General features: G+C 38.2%; 1 protein-coding gene and 1 pseudogene across 2 annotated transcripts in view; both read right to left on the bottom strand.

Annotated features, from left to right (window-relative positions):
* The window catches only part of LOC146568376 (carbonic anhydrase 4-like), a 4,245-nt gene extending 4,021 nt beyond the window's left edge, over positions 1-224 (bottom strand). The window contains exon 1 of the mRNA XM_085284418.1: positions 1-224. This exon is cut by the window's left edge and continues 1,003 nt beyond it. The gene's annotated coding sequence lies outside the window, so the exon portion shown is untranslated.
* Positions 225-647: 423 nt separating this feature from the next.
* Positions 648-20,795, bottom strand: LOC146568375 (putative carbonic anhydrase 5; annotated as a pseudogene). The gene is made up of 9 exons (XR_014893619.1): positions 20,585-20,795; positions 12,037-12,142; positions 11,921-11,950; positions 11,783-11,830; positions 11,411-11,564; positions 11,229-11,318; positions 10,284-10,365; positions 10,025-10,188; positions 648-1,147 (listed from the first exon to the last, which is right to left on the bottom strand). The product of XR_014893619.1 is annotated as a putative carbonic anhydrase 5 (transcript).
* Between the last annotated feature and the right edge of the window lie 1,004 nt (positions 20,796-21,799).

The raw sequence follows: 21,799 nt of genomic DNA, 5'->3' as shown, positions 1-21,799 counted from the left end.
AAAAATGCATATATCGATCACCTGGATCACCTGTTGAGAAAGAAAAAAGAAAACAAGCAGAAGAGAACAAGAGTAATAGAATAAACATCACAATGATATATGGGAATATGACAGTAAATACTAAATATTAAACATTATTGTGCAGCACATAAGATCAACAGAACACAGTGTGCTTTGAGGTAGGAGCCAAAAAGGGTGTCGTTTGTGGGTGTGATCACCCGTGTGTACACCTGTGAGCATGGACGCGCTTGTTTGTTTTTTTTAAAGGTTCCTTCATGTAATGATCTGCTAGAGGGTGTGGGGGGGGGGGGGGGGGGGCACAGCCCCGTCCTCCAGGGCATGAAGCAGGTATGGAGGAGATCAAAACTCCAGACATCCAGAGGCCCCCAGAACACAAGAGACCAAGGAAGACCAACAGAGGGGCAGCTGCGCCACTGTCCCAGTAAGAGCTGAGGAGAGTCCCAGATGAGGGCTCACTCAGCAGCCGCGGAGCAGAAGCCAGGGGGGGTTGCAGTGACGCGCCCGTGAGCTCCGCCGGCAGCCAGCTGTGCTTGAGTGACCGAGCCCCAGGCCGTGAGGCCGGGGGCACCCCACCTCCGAAGTGGCCCGAGCGAGCCCCAGGCTCCAGGCCCCGATAAGCAGCCACCAAGGAGTGAGCCGGTGTGTACCTGGGCGCCCATCCCCAGACACAAGTCCGCCACTGGCAGGGGAAGTGGTGGTGGGGGGAGATAGGCCTCCAAACCTTGGAGGGCCTGAGATGTCCCTAGAGAGGTGGCGTCTGATACCCAACCTGACATATAGACACAGACATACAGGCACACACAGATACAAACATCCATTCCCACCCTCATGCTCTCATATGCACTTACTCCACACTCAACCAACGTGGAGACAAACATAAAGAGACGCTGTACACACGATCACACTCCCCAAGCGTACTCTACGAACCGAGTCTAGGTACCCTTGCCCCTGGAGGGGGGAACTGCACCTAGACCCAGGTGGTGTTACCCTTTTCCCTTCGGTGGGGAGAGGCAGACCGCCCCGACTCCGCAGCAGCAGGGAGGCCCCACACTCCAGACCGCAGTCGGACGGCCAACTCCTCCTCCTAGCCCCCTGCTCCAGCAGGCCGCAGAGAACGGGGGTGGAACTGTGCAGTGAACAAGAATGAAAACCGTTTGACAAAGAGGGAGATTGTTTTATCATCGGGTTTTTTTTAAAATCATGTTCTATTTGTGTTTTCGTGTGATTGTGTCGATTCATGAATAATAAGACGATTTAATGCGACTCACTGCTAAAACAACATATCAGTCTTTGCCTTGGTAGGACTGTTCCTAGACACCCAGTAGACAATTACAGACAGCATGCTTTCCATCATTCAGGAGCATTTATGCTTTCCTATGTTGATCTGCATGACTTTTTTTTTTCTTTTGTGTTTTTCTTGAAAGGTGATAGGTGTGAATGCATGACAGTTAAGTGCAGGTGACAGCTTGGGTTTTGAGTAGCGATCCATCAATAGTGTTTTCAATGCCAGCATTGTTGTTTTAATTAAATGACAAACATTGCAACTAACCAGAATGCTATGTGGGTAATTACACTAACAAGTAATCTTAGATCTCTGCTACAGTTTCTTCTTCTTGAAAGATCCTGGGAAGCTGGTTGAACACACAAAGCTTTGCAATACGACAGACGTATTGATAGACAGTTCGAGTGTGTTATCACCCATCCAAATCAGTAACAGGAAGACAGCAGCATCTGATTGAGAGTCGTTGCTGTCATTAAAATGGAATGTTGTTTTTTTTTTCAGTTTTTCAAATTTCCCACAACCGGTTTTTAGTGAACACATGTGACGCTGATATTTCCTGCATACATGTAACCAGGAACCACAGCAGCCTGTTTGTCATAGCTTCACTCTTCTGTCAAGACTAATCAAAGCCATTCAGTTCACAGTTATGCCTTGTGTTAATAATTATTTCATAATTGGTGGGACGGGGATGTTAGAAAGCAAAACCTGATTCATCAGCTCAAGCCACCTTCTTCCATTGTTCAATTGTCCAGTGCAGACAGTCCCATCAGCAATGTAGGTTCTTTTGGTGGTCTTACACATTTTATGTATCTTGACCAGCTTTTCATGGTGGCATGAAGCCAGCATATATGTTTCTGCTCACAACTCTGATATCATCTATGATGGTTGTTCTAATAAATCCTGAAGCTACTGTTTTTTGTTTTTAATTTTATATATATCCAGTTTCTGGGTGTGTTTGAGTTTATGATATTTTAATGGCTCATTGCCCATTTCAGCGTCATAGAATATGATGTGGCTTCTTTCAGCTTTTGTTGGATTAAGCATGTTTCAACCCGTGCTGGAAATTATGACTTGTTCTATTCATTGAAGGGAACAATGTAAGTTTGTAGTTTTGATACATCAAAATATCAGATTTAAACTTCAGCGTTTTGTTGCCAGGGTGTTGTGAGATTACGAGTCAGTGTTAAATGCATCATTTAAAGCCGCAACACTCAGCTGCCTTAATCACTGCCCGTGTGTTTTTTGTATGTTTGCTCATATATGGAAGCATATATGGATGTTTTTGGAGGAAGTGACCAGCTAACCTTTGCAAATGCTGCCTGCTCAAGTGTTTCACAAACTAATTTATTGCAGTCCATTAAACACTTGGGGATCTGCGTGCATTCTGAACTTTTTGTGAATACCAAACATATCATGTATATCTGTGTTTTCAAGATCCCTTGAACAACTTGTTCAACTTTGTCTTTGCTAAGAGGTCAAATAACAGTACAGTCCATCACATTCTTAGTGGCTTTATAGATTAAGAATAACCAGCAAAGAATTATTTATAGACACAAGTTATGGTCACAGATTATCTCTTTAATTTATGGGCAAGCACTTGTCAGAGACCCTATATATTTCTGAAACATGCACTGAAGTTAACATGACTGAAGTACCTCTAACACTTGATTTTGAAAATTCACAGGTGGTTGATGTGTCTTTAAATGTTACATTTTTCATTTATCTTCCTCACAAGAAATCTGGAGGAAGCAAGGCAGAGGGGAAGTCTAGAAATTTAGACTGTTGTTCATGCTAAGTTGTTCAGTTTTACATTTTGATGAGATCAAAAGAACATCTTATGAAAATTCAGTATTACTCATGCTTAATTTGATCTTGGGTTTTAGCATAAAGGAAGTCCTTTGTTTAAAAAAACAAAAAACAAACTACGGGCTTGATTGAATAAAAAAAGACTATTGTCATTATTCCCCTAAATGAAAAAACAATGCAAAAAGGATACAGTCGGAACATTCATTCCTTGTATTGTTGAGTATTTCCTGTATTAAAAGATTATAAGTAGACAAAACATAAAACCAGGAAACCTTCCATTTAGCCAGGTAAGCTTGGCACAGACAAGAGCCAAATCTCAGCATTTTCCACTCCCCCCTTTTGATCATTCATTGGTTGCACAAGTTTATCACATCTACAAATATGAAACAACAGAACTGTTTTCAGATGGAATAGGCACTGTCCGTGTGTAGCAATGGTCATGAGAAATAAAAACAGATTTTAAAAAATGCATTTTGAACTAAAACATCTGACTCTTGAAATTGGGATTTAGTCAGGTCAGTCAGATACCTATTCAACCCATTATGTGTTTATGCACCTCTTTGCATATTGGTTATTATCCTGTCTTCATCCACCCAGCCCCACCAGTCATGTCAGATGACTGCCCCTCCCTGAGCCTGGTTCTGTTGGAAGTTTCTTCCTGTAAAAAGGGACGTTTTCCTTCCCACTGTAGTAAAAGCTCTTGCTCATAAGGGATCATTGATTGTTGTGGTTTCTCTTTAACTGAATTAAATTGAATTGAACAAAATAAACACTGGACATAATAAGACTGGTGACATTTATAGTTTATAATGGTGGTTGGATGTGCTAGGTTAAAAACTTCATTCTTAGTTTTTCCGTGGTGCAAAAAGGAAACTAGCAAGAAAACAATAAGGGTGCTTGTAGATAGCAAACTTTGATACATCAAAAAAAGTGATCTGCTTTTCTCCTGAGCATTTTCCTTAGCCTTTTTTTGTCCCTTCGACACATTTTTTAAAATGTATTTTCTTTACTTTTATCTCTTTTACTTTCTAGTATTTCTTATAACTCTGTTAGTAGTCTCGGACTGAAATTTCCTCCTTGTGGGAACACAAAATGTGTTACTCAAACATGCTGTAATTTGATCTTAAAAGAATGTGTCCATAGGTTACTATTTCAGCTCAGATTTCTTGGAGCTATGGAAATTAATCACAGCCACTCTTATTTTCTCATGTTCAGATACACATTGTACTAAGAAACTTTATTAATACAGTCCAAAATACTAATTCAAACTACTTTAATGGAAAATGGACTGGTTTTTATATGGCTCCTTTCTACTCTACCTTTGAGTGCTCCTGAAGCACTCAAAGCCACGAACCACCAACCTTTCTATTAGTAGATGAGGCCTCTCTTCCCCCTGTACCTCTACAGCTACTCTTCACAGAAGAGTTGTCAATAGAATATTAGATTTTGGAAACAAATCCTGATTAAGCTAAAATAGAATTCAAGAAAATGTTTGTTTTTGTTTCCAAAACGGTCAGCTAACAATCATTTCAGAATAATTATCGAACCAGCAACAACACTTAAGTTGTAAAAGAGTGACACATGATTTACTTGTTTTTTGATTGTGGGTGATCGTGGCTCAAGAGTTGGCAGTTCGCCTTGTAATCTGAAGGTTGGTTTGAGCCCCGGCTTCGACAGTCTCGGTCGTTGTGTCCCTGGGCAAGACACTTCACCCGTTGCCTACTGGTGGTGGTCAAAGGGCCCGGTGGCGCCAGTGTCTGGCAGCCTCGCCTCTGTCAGTAGCTACAATGTAGCTTGCCATCACCAGTGTGTGGATGGGTGGATGACTGAATGTAGTGTAAAGTGTTTTGGGGTCCATAGGGACTAAGTAAAGTGCTATACAAAGACAGGCCATTTTTAGAAAAAAATGTCTTGTCTTTTTTTTTCCCCTTTTTTTCAGATTAAAAAAAATATAAAAAGGTTTGTGTGTACGGAATGATAAACTGTTGAAACTGTTGAACCAAGAGTGAAATAAATAAATAAATACATGAAATGAAATCTGTTTCTGTTAAAACTAATCATGTTAAAAGATAATAACTAATAACTAATTCTGCCAAAAGTGGTCAAATATCCAGTCAGAATTATGCCAGACGTTTGTTGTGGTGGTTATTAAAGATGAATGCTGTACATGATTCCACCCTGGAGAAAGAATAGTTCAAAAGAGTCATTAAGAGCCCCAAATTACCATGACACTCCTGCCCATGATGAGTGCAACCTTTGACTACAACAGCACATATTGCATGTCATTAAATGTTGTCTTCTTTCTCCCATAGTTTGTCTTCTTGTCCTTCCTTCTTCTTCCTCCCTGAGTCTGGCTCTGCTGGAGTATTTTTCAAGTTAAAGGTGAATTCTTTTATTTCCATCATTGTTGCATGGTGACAAGTACTTTGATTTATCACCATGAAAAATATGATTACGTAAGCACACATTGTACACATGCAATGTCTGTGACACTGTTTGTTTTCACTTTGGCATTCACAGGCAACTTTTCTAGTTTTGTTGGTTTTTTTGTTTGTTTAATCAACCAGTCAAACCTATTGGAAGAATGTGTTATATCATATGTTACTATTTTCAGTCCATAGCTTGCTTAGAGCTGCACTGATAATTTTCCTTTGCATGTCCCTGTTTATGTTTTCTCGTGACCAGAAGGTTTTTAAACTAGAAAGCTTTGTGAAACGCTAAAACTACTTTCTGAGAAGGTTTGTGAGCAGAATACTGGTCCTGGGTTTTGGAAACAAATCGTATGTAGTTGTGAAGTTAAATCAAAATTAAAGAAAATGATTTTTTTTTTCATTCATATTAAACTTCTAGAGGTGTGTTTTGTGCTTATATGGAGATATCTAATTATGATATGTTGCTGCTATTTTTGTATCATCATGATAATGTTGGCCAGGGATGGTCTAAGGAGCATGGAAAGAAAAGCATCTGGACTTCAAGTTTTCTTGAAGGCGTTTCACCTCTCATCCGAGAAGCTTCTTCAGTTCTAAGTGCAATTAATATTCCAAATTTTAAGCCCTATAGGAGTGTCCGCAAGAGGGTCATTGATCCTCTACCTCATCACACGAGCCAAGGTGTGAAAACAGGTTTGGGTCACAATCAGCCAAGGTTTCGATTGGACCCATTGTAAACCTTGCCCAACCCTATCATGTGATTTATTGTTTTATTGGTCCAGGATCAACATTGCAATTGATCGACCAACTGATCAACCACATTGTTGCGGTGTCGTAACTTTGCAATGTGGCGGGAAAGAAAAAAATGCTTTGGTTTGCCTAATGCCCTAGAACAAAGAGTTAGGTTAACTGTTACCCAAATTTAAGTAATTCGTCTTGGTTTGCTGATGGTTGCTTTTAAAAGCATTAACTAACTTCTTGGCTAATGCTAATTGAACGCTCAGACCACGTCATTTGTCAGTTGTGATGTTGTTCCTGGATCAGCAGTTATGATGACGTAAAAACAACACCAGCACAGAGATATCAGATCAGTTCCTAGTACATACCAGTCATTTCATATAGAAAGAATCAACCACTGTGTAGAGGACCTAAACTTAAAGGATAAAGGGCAGCTATAGGATGACATACTGTGATATTCCAACTGTATTGGTACTTAAAGATGACACATTTCTTTTAACTTTGTGCCATTATGATATCAGCGCAAAATGCATTTTAGGTTACACCACTATACGCTAAAGGTCATGCTCAATGCAATTGAGTAGAGATTACGCAGGTTATCTATGTCTAAGTAACATGGGGCACCTAGACTGGTTCCTGATCAACTGTAGTTTTTGCTGACATAAAAGTCAAACTGACAAAAGACGGCACTCCCTCGTTACTTTTGTTTGGCTGACATACTAATCTTGATGTTATTAAAAGTAACAGCAACTTCAGAGTAACATAGAGCCATGTATTGTAACGGTTACAAAATAAATAAATGGATCAGATTCACATTTACATGGCACCAATTCAATTCAGTCCAATTCAGTTGTATTTATTGCCAATCATGGCCGCACAGGAACAAGATCTAAGCACAAGATCCATAGAGGCTGGGGTCAACCACAGGTACAGGAAACTCAAGCTCCCAGGCCTCTGGTAGAGGACCCGAGTTTGAAGGAGCTTTAAATTCCCTCCTCACTTTATATATATTATATCAAGCATGTAAGTGAAATGAACCCTAGCAGACATGAAGCTTCAGACCTGTAGCGTCATATAAGAATCACACATTTCAATTTGAAACAAGTGGGGTTTTTTTTATATTTAAACTGGCTAGAAGAATACATTTCCCACTGCTAAAGAATAGTGTTTGATTTAAAAATATACTGTTATACTTTGCTTTTTGTATAGCAAACATATCACCTTTACTAAAGAAAAGCTTTTTTAAATAGTGATTTTTTTTTTCCTCATAAGATATTTTTTTGATGAAGTAAAAGAAACAGCTATTTTATAGCAACTGCAGAAATATTTTTGTTACTGGTAACTGTAACTGGTAATCTCAGTTTCAAGGTTTAATATCATGGCAGTATGACATGAATCCCCTCAAAGTTTTATAAACTGCATTTCTGCTCACACTAAAATCAACCAATAATAATAATACAATGAAAGTAATGAAAATTACATATTCAAATGTCACCAATGAAAAATCACTTTCCAAGCTAACATATAAAGAACCTAATAAGTGCAGCACAGTATATTCTTCACAGCAGTTCTTGGCTGATCTAAATTATATAAAATAGACACCGATGCTGCGTACCAGCAGTAGAAACCATAACAGATGTCGAGGAGTACTGTCGAACGCTGCCAGCTGTAGTTAGGATTGTTCTGGTATGACAGGGCTGTGTGGGTCGATACACATTGAAATATCCTGTTTGATTAGGGAACATCTTCATCTGGTGGGTTTAAAGGGAAAAAAAGATCTTTTAAGACATATTTAATGTTCACATCATTATTTGATGTCTATGTTCCTGCACTGGAATACATGCTCCTGGTTTATTGGTGCAGAAGTGTAACCTGTTATGTAATCTGCTAACTGCTGGCGCCTGTCGTGGAAGCCTCATAAGGGTTGATGAAAAGGTGACCTCACCTGACGCATGTACAGATTGCCAAAGAATGTGTTGAACTGTTGAAGACAGTCACATGATTTTTCTCTTCCTGCCCAGCACTGATTAGTGATATACTGAGAGCAGCTGATTTCACAGATAACTGAAAGTGTCATTCACACCAGAGGAAACCGAGCAGATGAATCACTTTACCTGAACCAACATTATATTGACTCTATTTGAACGTAGTCTATCATAGCTTATTGTGCTGTGGTGCCGTTCTATCACATTATTGCTATGAAAAAAGTATGGTATTTTCTTAAATTTTTTTATGATAGTAGATGCGCTTGGCTTTTCAGTGTGTGTTGTTAAGGTCAACTATCACAATCATACTCGATCTTGGTCACCGATTTCAAGTCTAACAAGTTTCCTAAAAACTGTTCAATACCGTTATCAAGTCAAGGACAACATAAAAAAAATCAATATTTACAGTGAAATGTAGTCAGCATTTATTAATTAAGAATAGTTTCCTACATGATATATGCATGTTGGTATGCATGAAAGTTATTCCAGCTGAAGGCCAAGGATCACGTGTTTCTGATACATTCTGTTTTTAGGTATGTTTCTTTTGTGATATAAAGTTGCCAACATTAATAATATAAAACATACCATAGCTTCTCTCTGCTTTTCTGGGATTAAACATACTTAAAACTTGGCTAGAGATCATGACCTGCCACTAAAGAAAAGGGAGACATTTTGGATTTTCACAAAACCAGCTGTCCAAAGGACTGAACAGTGAACTTTAAATGTAATGACATAGTTTACCTAGTAAAGTTAAACACAATAAAAGTTTAAAGTTGTTACTATTCATTCACTAAAGATTCCTACTATTAACTAATAATATTTGCACTGAATAAACCTATATTGTTTTAAATCTATAGTGTGTTGTGGTATCTCTATAGATAATAAGGAACTAGTAAAAAAAATCACTGTTTCGTCACTGCCCATGGGAGAGATATTTTAATATTTTATATGATAAATTCTTCGTGATCAGTGGTTTAATCAATTTAATGTCTTAGCAAAGTGATAGCAGACCTGTACCTTTTATTTTTTTGGAAATCCCTCAATCAGAACAGAGTATGTCGCCTTTAGATGGAAACTCATGAGATAACGTCATGCTAACGTCTAAATCCATAAACTCTCAGCTGAAGTGGCTGACCGTAATGTCACGTGGAATACACATTACCGATTCTCTACCATCAGTATTACTGTTCATTTCAAGATACAGCTGTTGGTTAAAATGTTTAAAAATTGCTTAAGACTGAAAGAATGTGCAATTTTGTAGAAAGTAAAAAAGGGCTGGTTTCTATATAGTGCTCAAAGTGCTTTATACAACTTGCCTCATTCATACTCACTCACACAAACACTTTTTTCTATGCCTTTTCTAATTAAGTCCTTTTTGCTGTTCACACACGTTCATACTTGGATAGGTGCATTAGAGAGTAACTTGGTGTTAGTATCTTGCCCAAGAATATTTAGCATGCAGGGTGAAGAAGCCAAGGATCAAACCACCAAGCTTCCGATTAATGGATGACCTACTCTACCTCCTGAGCTACAACAACCCCCAAAAAGCATTTGTTCCCTGTCTAGGTGCCTCTTAATAACAATCAGCCTTCTCATTGTGTAAACACAATTCAGTACAAAGGGAATATAGTAATTTTAACCATTGTACATAGGAATGTCAAACATCTGTATTATTACTCCCATTTTTCTTCATCTGGCATACTATGCAAAGGCCTCAAGGCTGAATTACCTTTTTTAAATATCTGACATTACGTATAACTTACCAGGTTTAAGTCCACATTGATTGACTCTTTAAAGATTGTCCAGACAACTGCTTCACTGCATAAAGGTGTGGTCAGGGAGCCACTGTAGCGGTAGTATTCATGGCGGTTCACATCACCAAGCAAGTCATCAATGGAGATATCGTCTGTGACCTTCACTGTTGTACCTGCAAGGAAGTGAAAATGCACAAGTTGCAGTGATCTGCTTAGGTCCTCATTCAGAATTTTGATTTTATATTCAACAAAGTACATTTGTGCTCACCAACTTTGTGGATCTTTGAGCGATAGCTGGTCAGTTTTTTCCAGGCGTTTGTCTTAGATGTTAGCGCTGATGTGGGATGTGTCTATCGAGACAGTTATATTGGATAATTAGAAAGAAACTCAAACATATGGGTTGTAGTTTAACAAACTTAAAAAATTAAAACATTAAAAAACACACCGTTGCTGTTCCTGATACAGTGCTCCCATGAGAGGTTCTCTTGGTAGTATGGGTGGACTAGAAAATGGATATTAACCCTCTCGAGGCAGGCGTTGCCGATTTGCAACAGTTAAAAACTAACAACCTGATTACCCCACATACATATTTTATGAGGTTTTTTTTACTCAGAAGTACCACTGCAGGACTTGGTTGTGCATTAGCAACAAAAAGTTTAATTTGAGCCTGAGAGGGTTAAGACAAAGTGTTTACAGACAGCTTATGCTTTCTTTTTATAGACCTATCAATCACTTCAGGGTTTTTTGTTCACTTTTCTCAGATTTCTGTGGAATTCTGATAATCATTTAGGTCAAATGAGCAGAAAATATACATTTTTTACTTTAACTTTCAGAAATGGATTTCCGTCCTTGAAATAAAAACTGTCATCAGCCACCAGCATGAACTGCACTGTCAATCAACAACACTGAGTGCCTGAGACAGTGATAACACAACTTTGTGCGTGGAGCAGGTTAAAATGGAAACTGTTTGTCTTTAGATGAAATATTGATGTAATGTTGTACGTGATGGCACCTGTCAGTCAGTGGAAACTATTATTTGGAATTAATTCTGCCCTGTTCACATTGCAGATGCCGTCAGAAATTTGAGTATAGTATAGATTTAGCTTTTTTTGACATGTACGTGTTTGGTACATTTATTACAAGCACTCAAAGGTGTTTGATACCAATAAAGCACATATATTGTTGCTCACAGTTTCACTTGTCCAAGTTTTACCTCAATAAAAAATCCCAGCACTGCCAAGCCATCAGGTGCCTGTAGTGCCTGATCCAGGGTTAAATCCTTTTTCTTGCTTACAATGTGCATCTGGACAAGAAAAAGAATTAATGGAATGAAGTATAAACAGGTGTGTGTTTGGTTATAAAAAAAAAAAAAAAAAGCTTAATCTTTGTCACTACCTCCATTGGGTATCTTATTGAGTTCACAGTATGCTCTGAGCCTTCAGATGTATCTGATGTGTCACCCCATGGAAGTGGAACTCTAGGATGGTATAGTCATGCCCCAAACCTCCTCCTGACACCTCCATCAAATTTCTCACCAGTACACACTTCACTGGAGGTTGTTTGAGAACAAAAGAAGAGAATATAACAATCATACTCTTTGATTTCTGTGAAATAGATTGTCATTGTAATGTAACATCTTGTAATGATGTAAATAAGAATGTTTACATCAATCATATCCAAAACAATTGTGCATAAAAAAAAAGGCATCAAGATTGCTGTCTGGCACAACATTGTTTGTGTTAATGTTGATGGGTGACTGATATGTACCGCTACAGTGGGAGCCGGGCAGAAGGTGCCAAGAAGGTGGAGTGACAGCTATTTGCAGAAAACATTTTTAGGACAAGTCAAAATCAAAATGGAGTATAACCTGCATAAAACTCTACAGCTAAATGTGCTGATACATACCACAGTGATGTGGATCATAACACCATTCATCTGAAGAATGGAAAAATGGTCATATATGTAATGTGCCAATTGGAGTTATAAAAATGCATGAATCATTTATGTGTTTTGCAGCTTACGGGGAGTCAGAGGAGTTCCACGGGAGGCATAAACGTGACGTTTATGAAGAGGTTGTGTAGGTCGGTAGATATTAACCAGCTTTGTTTCCATGGGAAACTTCTTTATCTGAGAACAGATTACCAAAGTTTTATCCACTGTAATGTTACAATCAAAAATGCATTTTGAAATTGTTAATATCTCCTGGTGCCCTGGCAGCACAAACACTTCTTTACTTCTAGCGTATGACTGAGTAGTGCACATTCTGAGAGCCTGTACTTTGGTGTAAGAACAAGGAAACATATTTTTTAATCATAACTGAAAACAGACAACATATCAAACATTTTACATGGAAAATATACAATTTTAAGAATTTAATGGCAGCAACACATCTGCAAAAAATGACACAAGACTATGTGACATCCTCTCTTCTTATGGCAACAGTCCAGAAACATCTGGGAACTGAGGAAACCAATGCTGGACTTTTGTAAGGGGTAAGCTTTGGCCATTCTTTTCATTATACTCCTAATGTGTAAAAGATCTAGACTCAAGCCAGACCACAGCACCCAGACTCCTCTATATTATGAAGTCAAGCTGCTGTAATAGATTTAGTATATTGCTCTATATAGTAATTGGAAATATGTCAGAGCTTTCTTGGAAAAGATGCCATCCAGATGGAAGAATATGTCACTTTTAAACCCATATCAAGATTTTAGTACCTGTGTTGCCCTTCCACATCTGCAGGTCAATTTCATAAGTGCTAATGTAACCCTGTACAACCAGACATGCAGGCTTTTGAACTAGGTACAAATACCGTTCCAGTTGGTCGCTCTTTTCTTTAGTCTAGCAGCTTCAGCATCCATGTTATCTAAGTTGTCCCATTTCAGATTTTGATTTATTTGACCACAGAACAGTGTCCCACTTAGCTTCAGTCCATCTGAAGTTAACTTTGATCCAGAGACGACAGCAGCATTTCTGACAGAGTTTTAACTTACATTTGTGTAAGGCATGGAGAACCGTGTTCACAAACAGTGATTTCCGTAACAGAATCATGACTGTTTTAAATGCACAAAACCTGAGGGCCTGAAGATCACTGGCATCCAACAGTGATTTTTGGCTTTTGCTGTTTTGACCCTTCTGCTTTCTTCTACTGCTACTGTGGGGATTTGGTTGTGAACTGTGTCAAACATACAGCACCATCAGACTGCATCTCCATAGCTCAGTCAAATAACTTTCAAATAAATGTCTTTACTGCTTGTTTTATCTGCACACCTAAATTGAACAAAGACACTTTTTTCATGTCAAGATGAGTTGCAACCAGAGGCATCCTTTAAAAACCTTCAGCTCTTGTGAGGCTTTAGAGCACTTTACTCTACAAAATATGTAAAGAGATTTTGATTTGCAAATTTGTGAAGCCTACTTTATTATGGGGCATTTTGCTGTTATGTCAGTTTACTGTTTATGTCATTCTGCTGTCCTGCCAGACAAGATCAGCTATGGTAGATTTTCTCACATATGAACACAAAAAAAGCACAAAATTAGACCTGATGTCATAAAAAGTAGCTGGTACTTGGAAGAGGCTACTGGGGTTATTATAGATTTGTAAAACCACACTAAAAACGAAGTCTGAAAAGAACATTTTTCTGAAACAACAATACAAACTACACTTCAGAATAAAATTAAATAAATAATAATAATGCACAAAATTGTCTAATATTTTTTTAAAAAAAGGAAATGCCCCACCTAATGATGCGTTGGTGCATTTAGTCACTGAGACTGTGAACTAGCTGCCTTATTCATATTGTAATCCAGGTTCTGGACATCTTAAATCTTGCCCTGACAATGATCCTCATAATTTTTTAGCAAATCTGTTTTGAAATCTTACTGAAAGAAAGCAAATCAAAAAAAGAAAGAAAAGAAAATAGGGGGAAAAATAGTAAATACAAAACTCTAATAACTGTGGTGTATTTCTTCTGTTTCCACAAAAATAAACTCTCAGATGTCATCCTCCTATCATGCCTGTCAAATCCAGGCTAATGAGGTGCTTTATAATCTTACAGACTATGCACACAAAAGTGTTGTAAGAGATTTGCATACTCATTGATGCCTTAAGTTAAATTCAACGAGTCATGCATCTGCTGAGTCGCCAGACAAGTATAGGGCCTACGCCTCACTAACTGCAGACAGCTGACCACCATTAGGCAGATAAGGTGACAAGAAAGACCTTGTTGGTACAGACAGTGGAAATAACATAAATAAAAAGGCATGATTATCAAACAGAACAATCAAAGCAGACACCAGCATGTACCAGCGTGTTCCATTGGTATGTCACGTGTGCTTGGCTGCATGTTTCAGTTTTCTTCTGCAAATGTTTGTGATTCCAACACAGACTGGATAACAGAAGAATTTCATTTGCCACGAGTCATTTGCAGGTCAAGCTATTCACTATAATTAAGTGATAAATTAACTGATATCTAATACATAAATTAACATAAGAAGCTTTTTCTTCAGCATTTTCTCATACAGCTTGGACCGTTTAGTTAGTTGTGTTTGTGTTAAAAGGTGGAGAGAACATTCATATTTGCAGATCCCCTTACACGATCTTTGCTCCTCTTGTGCTAAAGAGAACTCACCAGTTCAGTGTTGACGTGGATTGGCTCGTGAAAGATTGTCCACACGACTGCTTCGTTGCAAGCAGGCGTTGTCAGGGAACCCATGTATCGGTAGAACTTTGTCAAATTTACATTTCCAATTAAGTCATCAATAGAGATGCTATGGTCTAAACTAACCTTGCTCCCTGTGGAAAGATTAGAATGAAAGAGACTTGAATTTAAAAGGATAAATAAATGTAATCATAAAGTGGTTTGCATTTTATATTCACTTCAGTGCATGTTCACAAAAGTCAAGAGGCATGGTTTGTCAGCTACTGTCTCACCCTCTTCTGCTTCATGACTTTACAAACTTTTATCGTTTGACTTCAAAAATAATTCCACATACAGACAAAGAAGTCAAACACAAATTTCCTTTAACTATTGTTATAACTGCAACAACAATGGCAGGCCATTCTTCTAATCTTTCAATATTCTTTTTTTTTTTTAAACAAAGCCATTGGAACTCTAGTGGAAGAAAAGACCAACCCTTGTCGGTGAGGTTTGCCAGGTATGATGTAAAGTTCACCCATGGCTCTGACTCCTGTGGACTTCAACTCTACATTATGTATGAATGCTAATTATGTTAATACTTAAAAGCCGTCAATGTAAACCAGTTTTATAAGTGTCGCCTATTTAAAAATAGCAGCGAGAAGTCTGGGGCATACAGACATTTATAAAAAAAACCAAGTACAGCATATCCATCTGGATGCTCTGGAGGGGCAGTGAGATGATCCTTCTGAGTGACTATGTGCATCTGGAAGAAAGTCCAACAACTTATAAGGCAAAGCAAAATATAGAAAAGGAGTTTAGATGTCAAGCAATGAAGAAACATTGTACCTCCGTTGGATATCTGTGCTCATAAATCATGTGCTCTGAGCCTGGATTTTTTACATCACCCCAGTGAAAGTGAAACTGAAGTCCTGTATATGTTCCACTGAGTCCACCTCCACTCACTTTAACTTCATTTCCTTTCAATGTGCACTCCACTACAAATGGTATAGATTGTTGTAACTTGGAAAACGTTGTATGTTTATGCAGTTTTAGTTAGATTATAAAGAACATAAACATATTTAATTTTGACAGAGGTGGCTTTGAAGTCTTTCTTGAGTTCGCTATTACTCAGTGTATCAATAACAAAAAAAATAAATCCTTCCACTTTAGATTTGAGATTTTAGGAAGGGGAAGCATCTCAGTATTGTTCTCAGTGGAAATTTAGTTTATTCTATAAAGATTAAGATTTAAAATGAGCATCAAAAAGCCCTAAAATGATCACTTGGATGAGATTTGTGATCCTCATTCTTTTACAAAACTCCATGAAGAAGCTGTCAAGATCAGACAACTGTTCATTACTGTACTCAGGGTTAAAAGTTTGACAAATCATCCTACCTTCACTCTTCCAGTCTCAGAGTTCCAACAACAACAACAACAACCTTTATTTATAGAGCACATTAAAAGCCTAGGCATACCAAAGTGCTTTACAAAAAACAATAAAATAATACAGTTAAGAGCATTAATAAAATATAATAAGAACAGCAGACAATGTTCACAGTAGAAAGCCACTAATAAAATGGACTGCAGCACATAGATTATAGCAGACCCAGTGCCGCATGATAGAGAACACCAAGAATGAAGGAATAGTAAAAAGTTAATGCAATAGGTCGCAGTTAACAGTCAGCATTTAACGGGTAGAAAAGGCAAGTTCAAAAAGATAAGTTTTAAGGCGTGCTTTAAAAGAAAAAATAGAATCAGACTCCCGAATGCCAATCGGGAGGCTGTTCCATAACTCAGGTGCAGCAAAGGCAAACGATCGATCGCCTCTAGATTTCAACCGAGATCTGGGCTGAACTAACAATAACTGCGAGGATGACCTTAAAGCCCTGGCAGGGACATAAGGGTTTAAAAGTTCCTTAAGATAGGTTGGTGCAGTATTATTGATAATTTTAAAAGTAAGGAGCAAAATTTTAAATTGAATACAGTATTTGATAGGCAGCCAATGCAGCTCAGCAAGAACCGGAGTAATATGGTCAAACTTCTTGGTTTTAGTTAGAATACGTGCCGCAGCATTCTGAACTGTCTGTAATCTATGTAGAAGGGTAACATGGAGACCAGAATAGAGTGAGTTACAGTAATCCAGTCTTGACGTTACAAAAGCATGAATGAGCTTTTCTAAGTCATTATACGGGATATAGTGTCTGGCCCTGGAGATGAGACGAAGCTGATAAAAACTGGATCTGACAACAGCAGACACCTGTTTATCAAGTTTAAAGGAGCTGTCAAACAAGACACCCAGATTCCTGACAGTATCAGAGAAAGAACTAGTAAGAAAGCCAAAGGCATCTTGAAGTTTGGCGCGAAGGGCATTACTGCCAAAAATCATGATTTCAGTCTTTTTTTCATTGAGAATAAGAGTATTTGCCAACAGCCATTTCTTGACCTCACTCATGCACTCACGAAAGTTTTTTAAAGATAAAGCGAGATCATCATGTAACTCAAAATAAATCTGGATGTCATCCGCATAATAGTGAAAAGCAATGTGGTATTTCTCAAAGATAGCGCTTAAAGGAAGCATATACAGTGAGAAAAGGGTCGGGCCTAACACAGAACCCTGGGGGACACCACAACAAACAGGTACAGGGGAAGAGGAAGATGAGGCCAGATGTACCGAAGAAAGCCGATTGGAGAGGTAAGATTTGAGCCAGTCCAAGGCAGTGCCCTTAATGCCAACAGAGTGCTCTAATCTTGCGACTAGGATGTTATGGTCAACCATATCAAATGCAGATGAAAGATCCAATAGAACTAAAACAGAAGGACGACCATTATCAGCCATAAGTAAAAGATCATTAAAAACACGAAGCAGCGCTGATTCAGTGCTATGATGTTGTTTAAAGGCTGATTGGAATTTATCATTTATATTATTCTCATCCAGGTAGGTCTGCAGTTGAAGTAGAACCACCTTCTCAAGGATTTTAGCCAAGAAAGGAAGCTTGGAAATCGGTCTATAGTTGGCAAAATCACTATGATCCAGATTATTTTTCTTTAAAACGGGTTGAATAAAAGCATGTTTAAGAACTGAAGGTACATAACCAGAAAGCAAGGAGAGGTTCAATATAGACAATAGACAGGGTCCAATTACATTAAAACAATCCTTGACTATACGAGATGGAAGAACATCATGTACACAATTAGTATTGTTTAGTTTCTCAGTTATACGCTTCAGAGTGGGAAGTGAAATTAATTCAAATTGATGTAAGGCAGCAGAACAGTCAGGATTAGACATACTGTCAGCCACCAAAGGAAGCGTAGATCTAAGAGATAAAACTTTATCTAGAAAGTAGTTTGAAAATTTTTCACAGAGACCTGGGGAGCACGAGAGTGGCATAGAGGGACGAGGATTCACCACTGAGTTAAAAATTTTAAATAGGATGCGAGGATTGTCACCATTAGAAGTAATAATCTTAGCGAAGAAGGCTGCTTTAGCCATTCTGGCAGCAGATTGGAATTTCGAGCGGCTAATACGTAAAATGTCATATGATGACTGGAGTCTATCATTCCTCCACCTCCTCTCATCGCGCCTGCACAAACGCCGTAGAACACGGACAGAGTCGTTTAACCAGCATTGCGAGTAGGTTCTGGGGCGTTTGTGTTTGATAGGTGCAATAGTGTTAAGAATCGAGGAACATGTAGTTAAAAAAGTATTGGTAAAATTCTCAAGTGTGTGTGGGATAAAACAGTCCGACATATTAAATGAGGAATTAACAAAAGATGTAGAGAAGTTGACCACAGTATCGGCGTTAATAGTCCGAGTAGGATGGAGAGGAACCTCCAAGTAAGGGTCAGTGATACCCAGGTCAACGTCAAAGATGACCGGGGAATGATCAGAAAGTCCAGTATTTCTAATTTCCTTAATGCATATATCCACGTTAAATGAAAAAAACAGATCAAGGGTGTGACCCTTAACATGAGTAGGTTCATTTACCCACTGGGTAAGATTAAAAGAGTCAGTCAGTGCAGAAAAATCTTTAGACAGGTGGTCATCCATACAACAAACATGAATATTGAAGTCACCAGAAATAACTACAGAATCATATTTAAAAAGAATAGAACCCAAAAAATCAGCAAATTCAGAAATGAACATCTTATGATATTTAGGCGGACGATAAGCCACGACACACAGAGTAGTTCGAGGGCCAGTCAATTCCAATAGCTGAGCTTCAAAGCTAGAATAGGTTGGGGAGGGTAGCAGCCGTGCCTCAAGTTTATTTCTAAAAACCGAGGCTAAGCCACCACCTCTACCAGTAAGCCTCGGTGAGCTAAAAAAGGCACAGTCAGAAGGGAGAAGTTCAGAGAAGGGGATGAACTCACCCGGAGAGGTCCATGTCTCAGTCAAAAATAAAACATCCAGACCCGAGGAGAGAAAAAAATCATTTAAGAGGAAGGCCTTATTAGAAGTCTTATGAAGAGATGTGTTGGTTTCAATTCTCAGATTAAAAACTTTTGTCCGCTTTCAATGAGTCCATCAGTGAGAAAGGGGTAAGAAACTGCCGCAGTACACTTCAAGATACTTATCTATATCTATCAATATATATATAATATGCTAAACAATGGGAGGACACCCCCGTGTATAAACAAAGAGCAGTATAGGGGAGACACACAACATGGTTGAAGACACTTTTACAAAATGTGGTATTCAAAATAGATGCATCAATAGGAGTGTACCAGTTATCTGGTTAAGTCAGTATGTTTAACTATATTCATTCTACTCCAATGCATCACTTAGGTGCTTATGTGTATATGACAGAGGTGGGACCAAGTCATTGTTTTGCAAGTCTCAAGTAAGTCTCAAGTCTTTATCCTCAAGTCTCAAGTCAAGTCTCAAGTAATGTCAGGCAAGTCAGAGTCGAGTCTCAAGTCACTGGTGTAAAAGTCCGAGTCAAGTCACAAGTCTGAAACTTTGAATTTCAAGTCCTTTCGAGTCTTTAAAAAAAAACAAACGAAAAAAGCATGTTGCAGTTATGCTAAATGTAAATATTAGACCATGTAATTTTTAAATCTGTGTTTTTCTCAACACATGACAAAATAGTGAACTTAGAAAATATACACAAATTGTGAAATTGCACCTCTTTAAAATGCAGCTCAATTAAACCTAGCTCCAAGAATAATTTTCACCGACAGTTCTGAGATAAGCTGCATGTTATTCTTGGATGCGGTTGTAGGACCGGCTTTAAAATCGCATGACAAAAATATCATACATATTTTAAAAAACTGCATCACCAACGTAGCCTGGACAACATTTGCTAGTTAGATGAAGTCAGCTATCTCATCGTAGCATATTTATATGCATATTTATAATCATACGGTTCTTGGAGTGAGTGCATACACTCGTGAAGTTTAGTAACTTCAGGTCACTGCAACAAGTCCAGGTACAGTTTACCGACGGATGGGTGCAGGACCTTGAAATGCACCGTGTAGAACGAAAGACCATCGTACGTATCATAAGTTTACCAGTCTCACAAATCGTCGTCATAAATACACATTCGTTAACCGTTTATTAATATAACCTTTGAGCTCAACGGTAATTAATTAGCAGTGGAAATAATTTCTGGTAGCATCACAGAAATGCAGCAGTGACAATAATATTGTATGTTGTAATCGCACTGGGCAATTAGTGATACAAAACAACTGTTTTACCCTGTGAATAAAAGTATATGTTTTTGTCAGTGTACCATAATAACAGAAGTGAAACGCAATATTGTGTCAGGACAATTCACTATTTATGCACAATAAACAAAGGAGCATAGCGCGACAATTTCTGTTCAGCACCAGACTTGCTTGTAACCTATATCACCAATTATGTTATGAAAATGACGCATTAACTACAACAGAAGACTTGCCTTCGTGTAAATGCTTGGAGCAGACTAACCTGTGAGCTGGAGTGTTCTGGGACGTTATATTTGGTCTTTGAATGGCTGCAATCCAGGCCATCCGTCGCATCTTTGTTACTTCGGAAACATGGCTCGAACAATTTCTCTTCAACGACGTAATCCGATAACAACCGATCTCTTTACCCGTCGGCTTCCCGTGGCTGTCATGCGACCGGCTATTGCAGTTAATAATACAACAGCTTCTTGACATTTTTGTGTTTCTTTTTATCGCTGTGTGACTGATTTCAATTGAAAGGCTGTGTGCGCTAGTACCGCTTGCCACGAGTTCCCAGAATCCTTTGCGGTTTTACCCCTGAATGACGTCACATTTTCAATCTCTATATAATATGCATGTTAAATTTTATATTTGGGGTAAAATATCAAGTCTTTTCAAGTAAACCGGTTCAAGTCCAATTCAAGTCCCAAGTCATTGGTGTAAAAGTCCAAGTCAAGTCACAAGTCTTAGAACATTTTTTCAAGTCAAGTCTAAAGTCATAAAATTAATGACTCGAGTCTGACTCGAGTCCAAGTCATGTGACTCGAGTCCACACCTCTGGTATATGAAATCATATATTTGATCCCAGAGGATGGAATAATTAAAGAAATGGACGAAACAAGACAAAACCCCAAAACAGTGCATACTGCAACAAAATGTATTCATTCCAATGGCAATACATTTTTTTCTAAAGCACAGCACAAACAAATCTTGTTATGTACAAGAATTTTCAGATGCTCAGCTTACAAAATGTTTCATAGGAAATAGAGCTGTTTGTCGGGTTTCTTTTTACAATCCAGAAAAACCACCCTTAGTTTCTATTACTTCTAGATGAGACAAAGGTGAAAATATAAGAAAGTTCTTATTCAAAACACTCTGATTTGGTGCAGTGACAGGTCCCTCACTTTGTTTTTTTGTATAGAGTTCATCATTTGTATTATCATTTTTTTAATCACAGAGTTGGACAACCAAGCCCCCATATACAGTGTTCGGATCAAACAAAGCTGATGGTATGAGCTTCATATTCAGATGACATTTTTGAATTTGATATCACTCCTGTATTTCCTGTGACACTATTTAAAACATTCCATTGGAAAGTTGTAGGGCCCCCAGGAACAAATTAAAGTCACTGACATGGAGATTTAACCTATCCATTCATGTGACACATCAATCAAAAATAATGATACTGAGATAAAAACAAAAAACAATACCACTAAAT

The sequence above is a fragment of the Mchenga conophoros genome, linkage group LG8 (assembly GCF_057382185.1).
Source record: "Mchenga conophoros isolate Kocher_MC1m ecotype Shallow Benthic linkage group LG8, M_conophoros_male_GT1.1, whole genome shotgun sequence".
In the NCBI taxonomy this organism is placed as follows: domain Eukaryota; kingdom Metazoa; phylum Chordata; class Actinopteri; order Cichliformes; family Cichlidae; genus Mchenga; species Mchenga conophoros.
Note: the sequence above shows the minus strand (reverse complement) of the source record. Positions and strands in the feature narration are given on the sequence as shown.